Here is an 8,990-nt window from a genome sequence, read left to right as displayed (position 1 = left end):
AAGCCTTCCTCTACAAACCCTCCCTATGTAAACCGATTTTCCATTTTTGTACGCTTTGTTGTTCTTCCGTTTTTATCTGCTTCTCCGCTATCCTCCTGTGGGACTTTCCACCAAAACATTAACATATTAAAAAATAAAACAAACAAAAACAAGAGCTTTCGGGTGAAAATCAGAACCCAAATCTTGCATTCAGGAAGGTCACACGAAATGACACACAATATCTCAAACCTAATGCATCTACATTACAATTGCATTTTGAAAAGTACTCTAAAGGTCTATTAAACTTAAACGTTTGATTTTCCCAACATGACTATGAGCACTGAGCCTGACAGCCTGACAGGCCAGATTTGATAACACAGTGTAGCACAGAGCTCCTCACCTCTAATGAACACTACAGATGTGTCAAGCAGGGAGAGGAGGGGTATGCCAACAGCAATGTAAACAGCAGCTAATTACCTGCCTGGATGACGATTCTTTACTCTTGCTTAGTGCATGCACGTGAAGAGGCCAGCACATCTACTTCGAGGCCGAGCACCGTGTTTACACACACTAATATAAACCACGGAGCTATATATATATATATAGCTCCGTGGTTTATATTAGTGTGTGTGTGTGTGTATATATATATATATATATATATATATATATATATATATATATATATATATATATATATATAAATAATATTCAGTGACTAAAAGTAAGAGAAGCAGACATGTAGTGGGCATTATAATGGATATGTTTACATTTTGACCAACGTTGAACCAGTTTGTCATTTTGTTTCTGTTGTAATTGTTCTCGTGAGAGAGAGAGAGAGAGAGAGAGAGAGAGAGAGTGAGTGTGTACATGCAATTTTTCATGTCACTGTTTCCCTTAATGCTGTCAATGTTGTAATTGTTACTGTAAAAAAAAATGGTTATGCTGTTTTGCTTGCTAAGTCATGCTAATAACCATCCATCTTCTTCCGCTTATCCGGTAACGGATCTAATAACGCATCCTTGAATTGGAGAGAGAGAGAGAGAGAGAGAGAGAGAGAGAGAGAAGAGAGAGAGAGAGAGAGAGAGAGAGAGAGAGAGAGAGAGAGAGAGAGAGAGAGAGACTTGCAATCTGGATGTCTCCTGATCTCAGCCTCAGGCAAGATTGGCCAGTGTGAAGGGATGCTTATTCTCTCCAAATCCTGCAACCATCTGTTTTAATGTATTCACACCTTTTAGGAGAAGATTTTTCCTCTTAAACATACCTGGGAAAAGTCAGCTCTTGTGCACGAAAGTCATGCTCCTAATAAGTCTGATTTTCCAAGCCCCGTTTTTGTCGTCCTCTAGCAAATTTACCCTATTCAAGTCATTTCATGAGAAAGGAAAGGAAAATGATGTCCACTCACTGTTGAGAAAGACGCTAACGTTTAATGAATGAGGGAACCAGATGATAACATGTTTAATGAGCTAATCAATTCTAAATTTGACTTTTTGATGCCGCTGCTGTGCAATACTTTCTGTTCAGAGGAAAGACAAAAGTCAACCTCAGTCCCACAGCTAAAGTTGTGTTATAATGTTAGATACGGGGCATCCGTATACATCTTACCCTGAGGTGCTTCCCTTTATCTCTGTTTTTCCTCCCAAAAAAGCTCCCTATATGTGAACATATGGAATGAATAAAACTAAATAAACATTAGATCTTGATCACATGAGATGAAGAAGCACACTTGAACAAATGCAAGCTGTTTGCACTGCGTGCCTGTTTTCCAGTCTGTCTGCATTTAAAAGTGCCTGAAAGGCAGCATAGCTTTCATTTGGTGTGGTCGGACAGTAATGCATGGTGACAGGTCTTGACTGAAGGTAGCTCATTATACTGCACTATATATATATATAAAAATCAATATTAGTGATGCCTGGCTTCCCACCAAAAGGGATACTGTACAATGCTACAGCAGTCTGCTCACTTTCACCTCCACAGTCAAATATGTTTAGAAAATAGAGAATTTGGCTATTTTTATTAAGAGATATTGCTGATACACGCTCCTGAATTGAGTAAATAAGAACATCCTTATCAGAGTGGGCAGGGTGTTTGCAGGGATTCGGCTCTTTGAATTCAGCGAGCTGTAAAAATGGCACTCCTTCCCGCGAGCGGAAGAAGAGCTAGTAAAGGCGCTGTTGAGAGATATACTGTGAGACAGCTACAATATCACTGACAGAAGGAACATGCCTCTCTGGAGTCCATAATCATATTTCACTGTGGAATGTGGCGATTCTGATATGATGTAAGTCTGTTTTTCGCTTCTAGGCAGAACACGGGCACCATTGTTTCAAGGCGGTCATACTTTATGATGCAGAAAGCATAAATCTCATTACCTTTAAGTGCTATAATGCTGACACACAAGTCGACAGTGCCTTTGCTGTGTGTGAAGCGCAACTCACCCTGAAGTGGCCTGACTTTATTCTGCCTGGACAAAAGCCAGCGCCCATCAAGGCCTCCCAGGGGTTTAAATTAGTTACACCCATGTCTCTCTGTGGCCTCTGAAGCCCCTTCAGTTCTACTGCATAGGGTTACACCATGTCTCAAGTGGCAGGGCTTACTTAAAGCCCAACCCACATACTGTACCAAGACGTGAGCTATCTTTGAAAATAACCTTGAGAAAGTAGGGCTGGAGGGGAGGGTTTTGGTACACTTGATTTGTCTCCTCTATAATAAGACTACATGATTTGGCCTCTCCTGAGAGCCTGTCACAGAGCAGCTGATGCTGAATGCTGCCCTCTAGAACTAATAGAAGACCAACAATGCATTTAATGGTTTGGCTTACTGTGGTGCAGTTATGTAATCTCTGTGTTACACAAAAATAAAAAAATGTGTGGGTGACAATGAAATAGTACATAACCAAGCACCTTATTAACCAGATAAATATGGCATAGCTTTGTGTTATACAACGTTTAAACTGTGCCTCAGAGGAGGAGGAATGTTTTCAAGAGAGGCTCTTAATAGGCCTACAGGGGAGTTTTTGTATATGGGTAGGTCACTGTTCAACGTCCTAGCTGCCTTATAAAGCCCGGAAGGAAACTAACTTCTCTGATATTGTGTGTGTGTACACTATGTTAGATAGTTGAATGTGTGTCCAAATACAATATATACTCATCTCTATGATTACTAATGCCCCTACAACACCCTTCTATACACACTTTCTTCTGTCTATCAGTGCTGACCTGTGGCCACAACAACGTCTGCCATCTCTGAGACGCCTGCTATGAAATATACACTATACCATGAGTCATGTTCAGACTGCAGGGAGAGCTGTTCTTGACTATCCTGTTCCCAGATCAGACCTGGCTAAAAGGAGTCGCTGTTCACTTTGATCCTCTGCTGGGCCTCCTGACTAAAAGCAGTCTCTCCACAGCCAAGCTGATTCTGTATATGCTTCCTTTGTTCTTTCTATCTTACTTCAACATTTGCTAGTTCCTACCTTACGTTAGATAACTCCTGAATGGAAGAATGAAAGAAAGGATACTGTAGACAAAGAAAAAGAAGGAAGGCAGAATAACAGCTTCAAGCACCTTTTACTTTCACCGAAGCAACAGTGTATTAGCCCTAATATCTTGTTTTTATACAACCCTTGTTGTTGCTGTGAAAATTTACTAAAGAGGTGCCTAAGGAGCTGTCGAAGATTAGTTGCGGAGTACGTACAGTATGTGAGAGGCGTGATGTTGGTTCAGGGTCTTGGTTGTAACGAGACCATAAATTACCAGAAACAAAGAATATCATCCCCCTCAGCAGCGGTGATTCATCTTACTTTGGGCTTTTAACTCTGGAGCCGGGTAGCAGCATGTTCCTAAGTCAGGCGGTATTTGCCTGGCCATTTATTCATTAGAGAGCCCTAAAGAGAACATCCGCGGACACCTCAATTTGTGCTGAAAAGAAATTGTCTCTCATGTTTTCCTGCTCATAAAACCCTGAACCAAATGGCACTTGAGTTGTATCACACATTTGACATTCACAGTGGAACCATTGTATAGACAAACACAAGCTGTTTGTGATTGACAATGCAGTTTGATTTTCTTTTTAGCAGTAGACCATATGTGTCACTGATTCTCATATGTCCTTAATACTTACTGCACACACCAGAGCGACAGTTCATTTACCGTTAAAAGGCATTTGCTCAAAAACAAAAAGACAAAAGTGCACTCCCTTTGTACTCAGTCACTACAACTGCATAATTGGGCTTTACACATCTGCTCTTTTACTCATTATGTCCAAACTATGTCATCATTTCTCAGACAAAAGTGCTATTAAAGGTGTAGATCCACTAGGCTTTCCTCAAAACCAGATGCCAACTGTCAAAGAAGCCAGGCTTTGATTTTGTACTACCTCAAATCAATGTGGTCGTTAGTCTGTATGGTCGGTGTAGAGTATGAATAGGCCACAGTGCGTCCATACTAACTAAAAGTTTTCAGTGTGTACTTTTAAAACAATGTGATGAGAAAGTCCTCCAAGGACAAACGGGGCCACACGGAGGCATAAGCAGTACATTTCTTGTCCAAAATAGTAGAAAAATTAGATACATTAAGGCTAGAGTCAAGTGTCCTTCTGTGTCTGATAGAGAACGTGCCCTCTGTCTCGTCAGCCCCCATTGGTGAACTGGTTAAGGTCCTCAAGCTGATCAATAGCGGTACAGCGTCTGTCTGAGGATTAGCAGCTGTGTGAGTTGGTACACTTTATCACTTGGCACCACTAATCTGTTGGCCTGTTATTTTTGCAGTTGTTGAGTGCCATGAAACTGGCATTTCTTTTGTAGAAAGTACCAGTATTTTCTATTTTTCAACCTAAATTGTCAGGGAAGAGAAAAGCTTGTGTCTCTAGAAATGACAAGAACTGTTCAGCTGCCTCCAAAGGCAAAACTTTTAAAGAACATTGTGTCCTTGCTTATTTTTTTACCCACTCGTCCTGTTCTTTACTTGTGATTGAGTGAATAAGTGGCTGATATTGACTTTGGAACAAAAATGTCAATAAAGGCAGAAAGACGATGCTTTGCATACTTGTGACACGCAAAAAGACACTCTAGATATGAGAGCAGTGGCTGACTATTGAACCTGGCACTCACATCACCAGAGAATTCAGATGTTAGTCCAGACAACCCAATCAATGATTGACACACACCGAGAATTCTCAGCAGGGACTTTGCTCTGCTTCACAAAAAGGACCAAGCAAGGACATCTTGTGGTCTCTCTCTGAACAGAAACTAAAGATACCACAGACATTTTAAAGCACATTAATGATTAAAAAGCAAAAATGCTCCTTTGTCATTTGAGGGACAAGTTAAAACCCTTTCCCAATTTGAGAGTACATTTACAGCGGCAGTGAGTTTGACTTGGTATTTTTAAACCAATCTCAAACTTTTCTTTCTTTAATAGCACATAATTATGTTAGTGCCCTTATATTTGAATTGCCTTAATGAGTGTAATTTGGAGCGGCCCTCCTAGCATCAAGAGGCTGCAGTGTTGTTCTTTCGACACCTGCAGCCCTTGGGAGAAACAGGAAGCCCTTTTAAGAAAAAGTCTACTAAAAGAACCAATTAACCAGTCTGACAAGTTCCCAAAGTAATCGCCACTGAAAGAAGACTGGGTAGCACTTAAGGCCAATCAAAGAGACAGGCATTTAGAAATTAAAAGACCATTACATTTTAGCCTTTATCTGGACTCATGGCCATTGCAGAGTGGATAGGAGAGAGATTTACCATTACTGCCAGTGAAGAACCTGTCGTGACTCACCAGATGTGGACAGCTGTATAAATCCATTATCCACGCCTATTGTGTTCTGTTACCTGACACCCTCCCATTTCATGTTTTACTGTGTTTCAAATATCAGTATCTGTGAGATGTTTTGAAGATATTATGCAATACTCTTAATTTTCTCAAAATTTTTTTGTCTTGAATATTTTACATACATATTCAATTCATATTGTATTTATGTATAAAACAACAGGGATACAAAGGATGCATTAAAATAGATCTGGCAAAGGAAGACTGAACTGGATGGGAAACCTGGCAGTAGGTAGGAGCAGAGATGTACAGTAGTAGAATATAGCAGCACTTACAGTTCCCCATCAATTGAGTGGCATTATTATTTTTTTTATATTTGTAGCATATCCGCTGACATTCTAGAAATGTAATTTGTATTGATTTTATGAAATACAGTGCAAGTACATTGGGAGTGGTCGCACAGAGAAACCACTATTACGGAGGGATCAGCATAGAAGAAAGATGTAAGATGTGAAAAAGTCACGTCAATTCATTTCCTCAAAGATGTTTTTGTTCTCTAGAAAATGCATCGAAAAATGCATGTTTTTGGAGGAGCATTAAAAACATTCTCATGATATCAAGTACCAAAAGAAATGCTTCTCTTGACTTGCGTGAAGTCTCAGCAGAGTATCACAGTTGCTGTGATCAAGGTCAGCTCTCATCCTCCAGACCTGATTTTCCTTGTTGGTATTCTAAGCACCTCAGAAACTGTTGGCAACCGTTTTTACTTGGCAGATACCTCCCCGACCTGATGGGCACATGGAAGAGACGCACTCTGAATAGTCGATTCTTCCAACCTGTGGTCAGCATTCCACATGCGTCCCTCGGAGCTAAATGCTCTTCCTCTGCTCTCCTTTTAAGCCTGACAGGAAGGATGTGATATTGCACCTGGCCTCTTTCATGGCTCCCTCCCCCCTTCGCCTCTGCCTCGTCGTGGAACTGCTCTACCAATCCACACTAATTGTTCATTCCTTCTCTCCCTCTTATTCCGCTCTGACACCTCCTCCCTGTAGAGCTCCAGTGCTCACGCCTTGAGAAAAGAGGACAACTCGTTATTCAAACTGTTAAACAGATGAGCTCATAAGCAAGAACAGCTCTGCACGCCGAGGTACAGAAACTGTGAAACCCACTATAAATCCGTTTTGATCTGGGCAGTTTCAGCGCAGCACACCCTTTTGATGCAGGAATGATAAACATAACATCCTCCTGCTCAGCCTCGATAAGTTTGTGTTGTTTAATGAAGCGGGAACAACTTGGCAATAGATCTCAATCAGACCTCATCTTCTTATCTATTGACTCCCTGTGGGACTTCCAGGTCCTGGCCTGATGCACCTCGGAGTCCAGCTCCATGTCCGGCTTTTCTAATAAGCATCCTGGACCCAAATGTGAATCTGTACTCATTAAAGTGCACTAAAACAGGCTAACACACAAGTAATAAGTTCTTCTTTTTTTTATATGTTTCATTCTTCATGGACGATTTAGATGTTGTCTACAAAGCTGCAGGCTTTGTTCATTTCAGTTTCTCATCAAAAAGTGTTATTTGCACTTACATCACAGTACAGTGGGCTGTTTTTTTTATGGCAGTGTAGTGTAAGTAATGTGTTTTGTGCATTAATACATATGGTTTGGCTACAATTTTTTATTTGCAAAAGAAGACAGAGATACCATGTTGCAATATTTGAGTAAAAGGTCTTTGAATTATTAACAGTGGCTTGTGGTTGCTTGAATGAAGTGTACCTGTGCACTCAATAATGGTGTGTTGTAATGAGTGCTGAGTTTCTCTGCGACAGAACTTTTAATAAATACAACTCAAATAAAAATATAGTCCAAACAATATTTCAAATGCAGTATAGTTCGGTGAAAACATTAAAAACATGTTAAAACATGCGCAGGCAAGAATACAACACAACTTAGACTTGTGTCTGTGGCTATAAATAATTATTTGAGTTATGCTTAGTTATTCTTTACATAAATGTCAGAGTATATGTATTTTATTTTGTGTGCCAGTGCCACTTGAGCACAAGCATTATTCAAGAAGTGTATGATTCTTCCTAGCACCTTTGTGATAATAAAAGGCAGCTTGTAAATGTAATTCTCAACTGATTTGGGGTCTAGTGCTTGTATACAGCAGATGTACAATTAAATCAGGGTTTAGTTTACAATATGTATCATGCCTGATTCCTACCTTTTCTCGAACCAGAACCAGATGCACGCATAGAATTTGCAGAAAAATAATTAATTAAACACAGCAAAAAATACTTATTTGTATTAATTGTCCGTGATCCTGTCACATACGAGAGTGATTAGGGATTCATTATAACATGGCCTGTCAGTGCTCAGCCTGTGTACATGTGTGCAGTGGATCAATGGTGATGCTCCAGCATGGAGCCTGGCCTTGTCGTGTGGCAAGTGGGAGTGCATGGAAGGAGCGGGCAGATTAAAGCAGCTTTGTCTGTGTGTAAGTGGATTATCAGCAGGTAGAGTGCTCCCTGTGTTTTTGTAGCTATTGTGTTAGTGCACTTCCTGCCTGGCCACAGAGAGGACCATCTGCCATTTAGCTCTGATGGATGGCCCCAAAGCAGACGTCAGTCTCATCTACGCAGAACACCTGCTGAATCCTGATCAGACTGTTGGCTCATATTAGTGAAGCCCATCAGTTTGTCACGATAGCACTCGCGTCTTGCTGCTGAGGTTCAAACAGGAATAACCACACACACACACACACACACACACACACACACAGAACTGGGTGCTTAACCAATGTGGCTTTCTTCCAATATATACTACACTAGGTAGACTTATAAACAAGCCTCATTATGGGCTGCATTATGTCCATTGCTCATTATTGGTGAACAGACTGTAATATTTTGACTGGCATCAAATGGACGTAACTGTGCCAATTCCTAACAGGATTGTGTGTCTTGAAGCATAAGCTCACCCATTGACAAAGTACAGTATGTCTACTCTTTGCACACAAGAGATAAAAGACAAACCGAAAGACAGACAAGAAAAGAAAACCAGATGGAAGAAGAGGAGAATTAATATAAGATGCAGTATATCGAGAAAAACATCACTATAAAGAGGAAATATCCGATTGATCAAAGTCATACTGTAACCCCATGGATCAGACCAGTGGATCATTCAGACATTAGACGATAGAAACTTTAGAAGAGGAAGAGATAACGGCCTTTCATGTGACAAGTTTGG

This window comes from Sander lucioperca, chromosome 15, assembly GCF_008315115.2.
Source record: "Sander lucioperca isolate FBNREF2018 chromosome 15, SLUC_FBN_1.2, whole genome shotgun sequence".
In the NCBI taxonomy this organism is placed as follows: domain Eukaryota; kingdom Metazoa; phylum Chordata; class Actinopteri; order Perciformes; family Percidae; genus Sander; species Sander lucioperca.
The sequence above is the reverse complement of the archived record's forward strand: the minus strand, read 5'-3'. Positions refer to the sequence as shown.